Genomic DNA, 7,888 nt, shown 5'->3' with positions numbered 1-7,888 from the left:
AGTGTAACGTGTCACCAGCCTGAATCTAATCCAATCTGGAGCCAGTCAGTCTACATCTGTAAAGCATAGAATTACCTTCCGAACAGGATTAGGTTATTTCTCCATCTGTGTTTATAATTGAGGGATGATGACAAATGTTGACCCTGTTTTTCTCTTAGACAAAGTACCCAGTTGGGTGCCAGACGTATCCCCTGGTCAGGAACAGATGCCAGGGCTTACCTCCTCCCAGCTGCCCATTGCACTGAGGCAAGGTAACACTGTCACCACGATAAATCCACGATAATTGAGAATTTCAGGAAGCATTTTTCTATGGCTGGCCATGGTTTCCTCCTGGCTACCTCAAAACAACTTTTTTATAATATGTGCAAAAATGAAGCGATCAATAACCACACAGTGCATCGTTAGGAAAGCCCATGAACAGAAGTGTTACTCTCCTCTTGTAGAAAAAGTATCACCTATTTTGTCAACGTGGCAGTTTAGCAGATTAGCGGAACATGGTGTGTAAAAGCTGATTTAGCTTGTCTGTGCAGATTAAGATAACTGACGTTGCCACCATTGTCCGTTCCCTCCTGCATGTTTCCACACATCTAAGTTCTTGAAGATTGTTGAAACAGGATGTCACATACTGCAGTCGCACCCAAACGGATGTTATCTGTACACCCAGACCCATGACTAAGTCACACAAAATACTAAGTCCAAGTATACAGCATAGTATGTCCAATATAACAATATAACAACATTAAATAATTTCCTCCAGCAACCTTCATTTGTCAACAGCAACCTTCATTTGTCAACAGCAACCTTCATTTGTCAACAGCAACATCTTTGTACAAATACAGAACGTAACCTTATTATTTTTACCCCCTTTTCTCCCCAATTTCGTGGGGAACCAAACTGCTTCTTAACACAGCGCACATCCAACCCGGAAGCCAGCCGCACCAATGTGTCAGAGGAAACACGGTGCACCTGGTGACCTGGTTAGCGCACACTGCACCCAGCCCGCCACAGGAGTCGCTGGTGCGCGATGAGACAAGGATTTCCCTACCGGCCAAGCCCTCCCGAACCCAGATGACGCTAGGCCAATTGTGTCGCCCCATAGACCTCACGGTCACGGCCGGCTGCGACAGAGCCTGGGCGCGAACCCAGATGACGCTAGGCCAATTGTGTCGCCCCATAGACCTCACGGTCACGGCCGGCTGCGACAGAGCCTGGGCGCGAACCCAGATGACGCTAGGCCAATTGTGTCGCCCCATAGACCTCACGGTCACGGCCGGCTGCGACAGAGCCTGGGCGCGAACCCAGATGACGCTAGGCCAATTGTGTCGCCCCATAGACCTCACGGTCACGGCCGGCTGCGACAGAGCCTGGGCGCGAACCCAGATGACGCTAGGCCAATTGTGTCGCCCCATAGACCTCTGACATTATTTGTTGTCACGCATATAATGTCCGGCTGCGACAGAGTTCACCATTCTATTTCACTTCACATTTTATAATATCTGAAGTGGGCGATCAGGTTGGTTCACCAGGCTAATCACAACCACCATTGATCATGTAATATGTGTGTGTGTGTGTGTGTGTGAGTGACTAGTATCTTTGATGAAGGGCCAGAAGCTGATCCATAGACCTCACGGTCACGGCCGGCTGCGACAGAGCTTGGGCGCGAACCCAGAGTCTCACAGCTAGCACTGCGATGTGGTGCCCTAGACCACTGCACCACCCGGGAGGCCCCACCTCATTATGTTTATATATTTGAACAACTATTTGTGAAACGTAATTTATGGAAACTGACATTATTTGTTGCTTATTTTCTACTTCTTAGACATATAATGTCCAGAGTATTACCTAGCCTGGTGGAACCAGCCTGATCGCTGTGTTCACCATTCTATTTCACTTCACATTTTATAATATCTGAAGTGAAATAGGAAAGGTGAATTCAGCGATCAGGTTGGTTCACCAGGCTAATCACAACCACCATTGATCATGTAATATGTGTGTGTGTGTGTGTGTGTGTGAGTGACTAGTATCTTTGATGAAGGGCCAGAAGCTGATCTACACCGCTATGGGGCTCTGGCACAGAACCTCACCTCCAGCCTCACCACTTGCCTGCACGTCGATGGGGAGAAAACAATTAGGTAGGTTTAGTCTGACCTGTTCAAACTTCAACATAGTACAGTCTATAGTATGTGTGTCAGATACCCCCAGATATCCCCTATCCCTAACAGCCATTGGTAATAGACCAGCGACTGTGTGTATGTGTTCACAGATGCATTAGATCACATCCACAATGAGGTTGATTACTGATAATACCGTACAGCAGAAATGTCCAGTAATAGCAATACCCTTTTCATTCCATGTGTTACTGATGAACTGTTTGTGTGTCAGATATTACCTATCCTAACGGCCATTGGTAATAGAACAGTGACTATGTGTGTATGTGTTCACAGAAACATGTATGGAGCCAGCACATGGAGACTTGCAAGATGATGTGATGAAGTCCAGACTGGCAGACGGGCTTGATACTGATGTCTCTGAATGAAGATAGACCTGGCACTCTGCATAAAAAATGTATTAGACACAACTTTTACTTGTATTGTCTTTTTATTATTGAATTGAATGGTATCAGTCAATATGGGGAAGGAGAATCCCTGTGTATTCTGCAACAGGATCAGGGAACTCCTGTTGTATACGGAACACCGCACAGGAAGGTATGAATACTCTCCTGCAACCCGCCTCACCCAATGTGGTGTGGATTTGTTTTTTTTCTAAAGTATTTCTATTTACCTCCAAACTGGAATAACTCAATTGAAGCTAGCTAGCTATCCAGCTATCAGCTATCAGTCAGCTAACCACTGCTAGTGGTCATCAGCTAACCTTTAGCTCAGAAAGCACTCGCCAGTTCGTACAACGCGTTTCAAATGAGCATACCGGACCTATTTTTCTCTCCATATCTCCGGATTCCTATGTCACGCCCTGGCCATAGAGAGGCTTTTTATTCTCTATTTTGATTAGGCCAGGGTGTGACTGGGGTGGGCGTTCTATGTTCTTCATTCTATGTTTTGTATTTCTGGTTTTGGCCTGGTATGGTTCCCAATCAGAGACAGCTGTCAATCGTCTCTGATTGAGAACCATAGTTAGGCAGCCTGTTTTCCCACTATGGGTTGTGGGTAGTTATTTTCTGTTTAGTGTGTTTTGCACCTGACGGAGCTGTTTCGGTTGTTTCTTTTGGGCCTTGTTGTAGTTAGTGTTCAGTTTATTAAAAATAATGATGAACACTTACCATGCTGCATCTTGGTCCTCACATTCTTCCACCAATGGTTGTTACATCCTAATTCAAACTCTGAACCTTTTCATCTGGATCATCGCAGCTAGCTAACCGCAACCCAGGTTGACTATTCCTGGCTAACGTTTCCTTCCCGGAGCTAGCACCAACTAGCCTGGAGCTAGGCTCCTGGGCTACTCCTGAAGCCCACTCCTCGGCTACAATATCCGGACCCTTTCTACTGCCGGTACGGGGCACGGAACCCCGCCGATTCTTCACGACTGGAATAAAGACATAATCTGCGCAAGGATCCCAACAGGCCCCTCAGGTGCGACGTCCCCTGAAGGCCCATTCTGCTAACTGTGGCCTGCTGATCCATTGACCAGTTTCTTGGACCACTATACCCATTTTGCCAATTGGACTTGGACCCCTATGCTGCATGGAACCCTACTAATTCCACGACTGGTCTATCGACGTCACCGCACGAGGAGGCAAAAACAGACTTTTTCACCATCGCGACGTCCATCTAAGACCCTTATGCTAGCTTGCTAGCCCCGGCCTGCTAACTGTCTGAATCGCCGTGTCCCCAGCCAGCCCAACCACTCACTGGACCCATACGATCTACGCATGCCTCTCCCTAATATCAATATGCCTTGTCCATTACTGTCCTGGTTAGTGATTACTGTCTTATTTTACTGGAGAGCCTCTAAGTCTGCTCAATATGCCTTAACCAACCATGTTGTTCCAACTCCCACATATGTGATGACATCACCTGGTTTAAACGTCTCTAGAGACTATATCTCTCTCATCATTACTCAATGCCTAGGTTTACCTCCAATGTACTCTCTTCCTACCATACCTTTGTCTGTACATTATGCCATGAATCTATGCTATTGTGCCCAGAAACCTGCTCCCTTTACTCTCAGTTTCGAACGTGTAGGCGGCCAGTTCTTATAGCCTTTAGCCGTACCCTTATCCTACTTGTCCTCTGTTCCTCTGGTGATGTAGAGGTTAATCCAGGACCTGCAGTGCCAAGCTCCAATCCTACACCCCAGGTGCTCTCATTTGTTGACTTCTGTAACCGTAAAAGCCTTGGTTTCATGCATGTTAACATTAAAGGCCTACTCTCTAAGTTTGCTTTAGTCACTGCTTTAACACATTCTGCCAACCCAGATGTCTTAGCCGTGTCCTGGCTTAGGCAAACCACCAAAAACCCTGAAATTTCCACCCCTAACTATAGCAATTTCTGCCAAGATAGAACTGCCAAATGGGGTGGTTTTGCAATCTACTGCAGAGATGGAACTCTGCAGGCTAACTTACTATCCAGGTCTGTACCAAAACAATTTGAGCTTCTACTTCTAAAAATTCATCTTTCCAGAAACAAGTCTCTCACCGTTGCCGCTTGCTATAGACCACCCTCTGCCCCCAGCTGTGCCCTGGAAACTATATGGGAATTGATTGCCCCCCATCTATCATCTGAGCTCATGCTGCTAGGTGACCTAAACTGGGACATGCTTAACACCTCGGCCATCCTACAATCTAAGCTTGATGGCCTCAATCTCACACAAATTATCAATGAATCTACCAGGTACAACCCCAAATACCGTAAACACTGGCAAGTGTTTGAAAGCCACTGTCTTTGAAAGCCAAGTTAACAAACAGATTATCGACCATTTCTAATCTCCCCGTACCTTCTCCGCTATGCAATCTGGTTTCAGAGCTGGTCATGGGTACATCTCAGCCATGCTCAAGGTCCTAAATGATTTCATAACCGCCATCGATAAGAGACATTACTGTGCAGCCGTATTCATCGACCTGGCTAAGGCTTTCGACTCTGTCAATCACAACATTCTTATTGGCAGACTCAACAGCCTTGGTTTCTCAAATGATTGCCTCGCTTGGTTCACCAACTACTTCTCCGATAGAGTTCAGTATGTCAAATCGGAGGGCGTGTTGTCCGGACCTCTGGCAGTCTCCATGGGAGAGCCACAGGGTTCAATTCTCGGGCCGACTCTCTTCTCTGTATACATCAATGATGTCGTTCTCGCTGCTGGGGATTCTTTGAACCACCTGTATGCAGACGACACCCTTCTGTATACCTCTGGCCCTTTGTTGGACACTGTGTTAACAAACCTCCAGATGAGCTTCAATGCCATACAACTCTCCTTCCGTGGCCTCCAACTGCTCTTAAATGCAAGTAAAACTAAATGCATGCTCTTCAACTGATCGTTGCCTGCACCTGCCCGCCCGTCCAGCATCACCACTCTGGACAATTCTGACTTAGATTATGTGGATAACTACAAATACCTAGGTGTCTGGTTAGACTGTAAACTCTCCTTCCAGACTCACATTAAACATCTCCAATCCTAAATTAAATCTAGAATCGGCTTCCCATTTCGCAAGAAAGCATCCTTCACTCACACTGCCAAACATGCCCTCGTAAAACTGACCATCCTACCGATCCTCGACTTCGGCGATGTCATTTACAAAATAGCAACCAACACTCTACTCAACAAATTGGATGCAGTCTATCACAGTGCCATCCATTTTGTCACCAAAGCACCATATACTGTACTACCCACCACTGTGACCTGTATGCTCTCATTTGCTGGACCTCACTTCATACTCTTCGCCAAACCCACTGGCTCCAGGTCATCTACAAGTCTCTGAAAGGTAAAGCCCCGCCTTATCTCAGCTCACTGGTCACCATAGTAGCACCCACCCGTAGCACACGCTCCAGCAGGTATATCTCACTGGTCACCCCCAAAGCCAATTCTTCCTTTGGCCGCCTCTCCTTCCAGTTCTCTGCTGCCAATGACTGGAATGAACTGCAAAAATCTTTGAAGCTGGAGACTCTTACCTCCCTCACTAGCTTTAAGCACCAGCTGTCAGAGCAGCTCACAGATCACTGCACCTGTACGTAGCTCATCTGTAAATAGCCCATCCAACCACCTACCTCATCCCCATATTGTTTTATTTACTTTTTTTGCTCTTTTGCACACCAGTATTTCTACTTGCACATCATCATCTGCAAATCTATCACTCCAGTGTTAATTTGCTACCTCATCTCCATACTATATTTATTTATCTTGCTCCTTTGCACCCCAGTATCTCAACTTGCACATTCATCCTTTGCACATCATACCATTCCAGTGTTTAATTGCTATATTATAATTACTTTGCTACCATGGCCACAGTTGTAGGTAAACAGAGTACAGGAGGGGGCTAATCACACACCCCTGAGGGGCCCCTGTATTGAGGGTCAGCATGGCGGAGGTGTTGTTGTCTTCTCTCACCACCTGGGTTTGGCCCATTAGGAGGTCCAGGATCCATTTGCAGAGGGAGGTGTTCAGTCCTAGGGTCCCAAACTTGGTGATGAGCTTGGAAGGGACTATGGTGAGCTGTAGTCAATGAATAGCATTCTCACATAGGTGTTCCTTTTGTCCAGGTGGGAATGGGAAGTGTTTCCGGGATGATGGTGTTGATGTGAGTCATGACCAGCCTTTCAAAGCACTTCATGGCTTGTGTATTATTATTATTAAAAATAATGTTGTAAGGAGAAAAATGTATTTAATCCATTTTAGAATAAAACTGTAAAGTAACAAAAGGCACTGCCTTCGGAAAGTATTCAGATCCACATTTTGTTACATTCAGACTTATTCTAAAATGGATTAAATAAAAAAATGCCCTCAGCAATCTACACACAACATCCCATGACGACCATAAACGTTTTTTTGAATTTTTGCAAATGTATTAAATATTAAAAACAGTAATACCTTATTTATAGAAGTATTCAGACCCTTTGCTATGAGACTTGAAATTGAGCTCAGGTGCATCCTGTTTCCATTGATTGGAGTCCACCTGTGGTAAATTCAATTGATTGGACATGATTTGGAAAGGCACACACCTGTATATTAGTGTAGTGTCAACATCGCAGCCACTGCCAGCTAGCCTACAAAGTCAACAACGCAGCCACTGCCAGCTAGCCTACTCCAGCAGTACTGTATCATTTCAATCATTTTAGTCAATAAGATTCTTGCTACGTAAGCTTAACTTTCTGAACATTCGAGACGTGTAGTCCACTTGTCATTCCAATCTCCTTTGCATTAGCGTAGCCTCTTCTGTAGCCTGTCAACTATGTGACTATCTATCCCTGTTCTCTCCTCTCTGCACAGACCATACAAACGCTCCACACCGCGTGGCCGCGGCCACCCTAATCTGGTGGTCCCAGCGCGCACGACCCACGTGGAGTTCCAGGTCTCCGGTAGCCTCTGGAACTGCCGATCTGCGGCCAACAAGGCAGAGTTCATCTCAGCCTTTGCCTCCCTCCAGTCCCTCGACTTCTTGGCACTGACGGAAACATGGATCACCACAGATAACACTGCTACTCCTACTGCTCTCTCTTCGTCCGCCCACGTGTTCTCACACACCCCGAGAGCTTCTGGTCAGCGGGTGGTGGCACCGGGATCCTCATCTCTCCCAAGTGGTCATTCTCTCTTTCTCCCCTTACCCATCTGTCTATCGCCTCCTTTGAATTCCATGCTGTCACAGTTACCAGCCCTTTCAAGCTTAACATCCTTATCATTTATCGCCCTCCAGGTTCCCTCGGAGAGTTCATCAATGAGCTTG

At 46.3% G+C, this 7,888-nt stretch overlaps 1 long non-coding RNA gene across 1 annotated transcript; it reads left to right on the top strand.

Annotated features, from left to right (window-relative positions):
* The first annotated feature begins 1,597 nt into the window (after window positions 1-1,597).
* LOC135520961 (uncharacterized) lies at window positions 1,598-3,276 on the top strand. Its single transcript, XR_010452468.1, has 2 exons — window positions 1,598-2,132; window positions 2,445-3,276. It is a non-coding gene; the product is annotated as an uncharacterized LOC135520961 (long non-coding RNA).
* Window positions 3,277-7,888: the final 4,612 nt, after the last annotated feature.

The sequence above is a fragment of the Oncorhynchus masou genome, chromosome 29, assembly GCF_036934945.1.
Source record: "Oncorhynchus masou masou isolate Uvic2021 chromosome 29, UVic_Omas_1.1, whole genome shotgun sequence".
Classification (NCBI taxonomy): Eukaryota; Metazoa; Chordata; class Actinopteri; order Salmoniformes; family Salmonidae; genus Oncorhynchus; species Oncorhynchus masou.
This window is presented reverse-complemented; position numbering and strand designations above follow the sequence as displayed.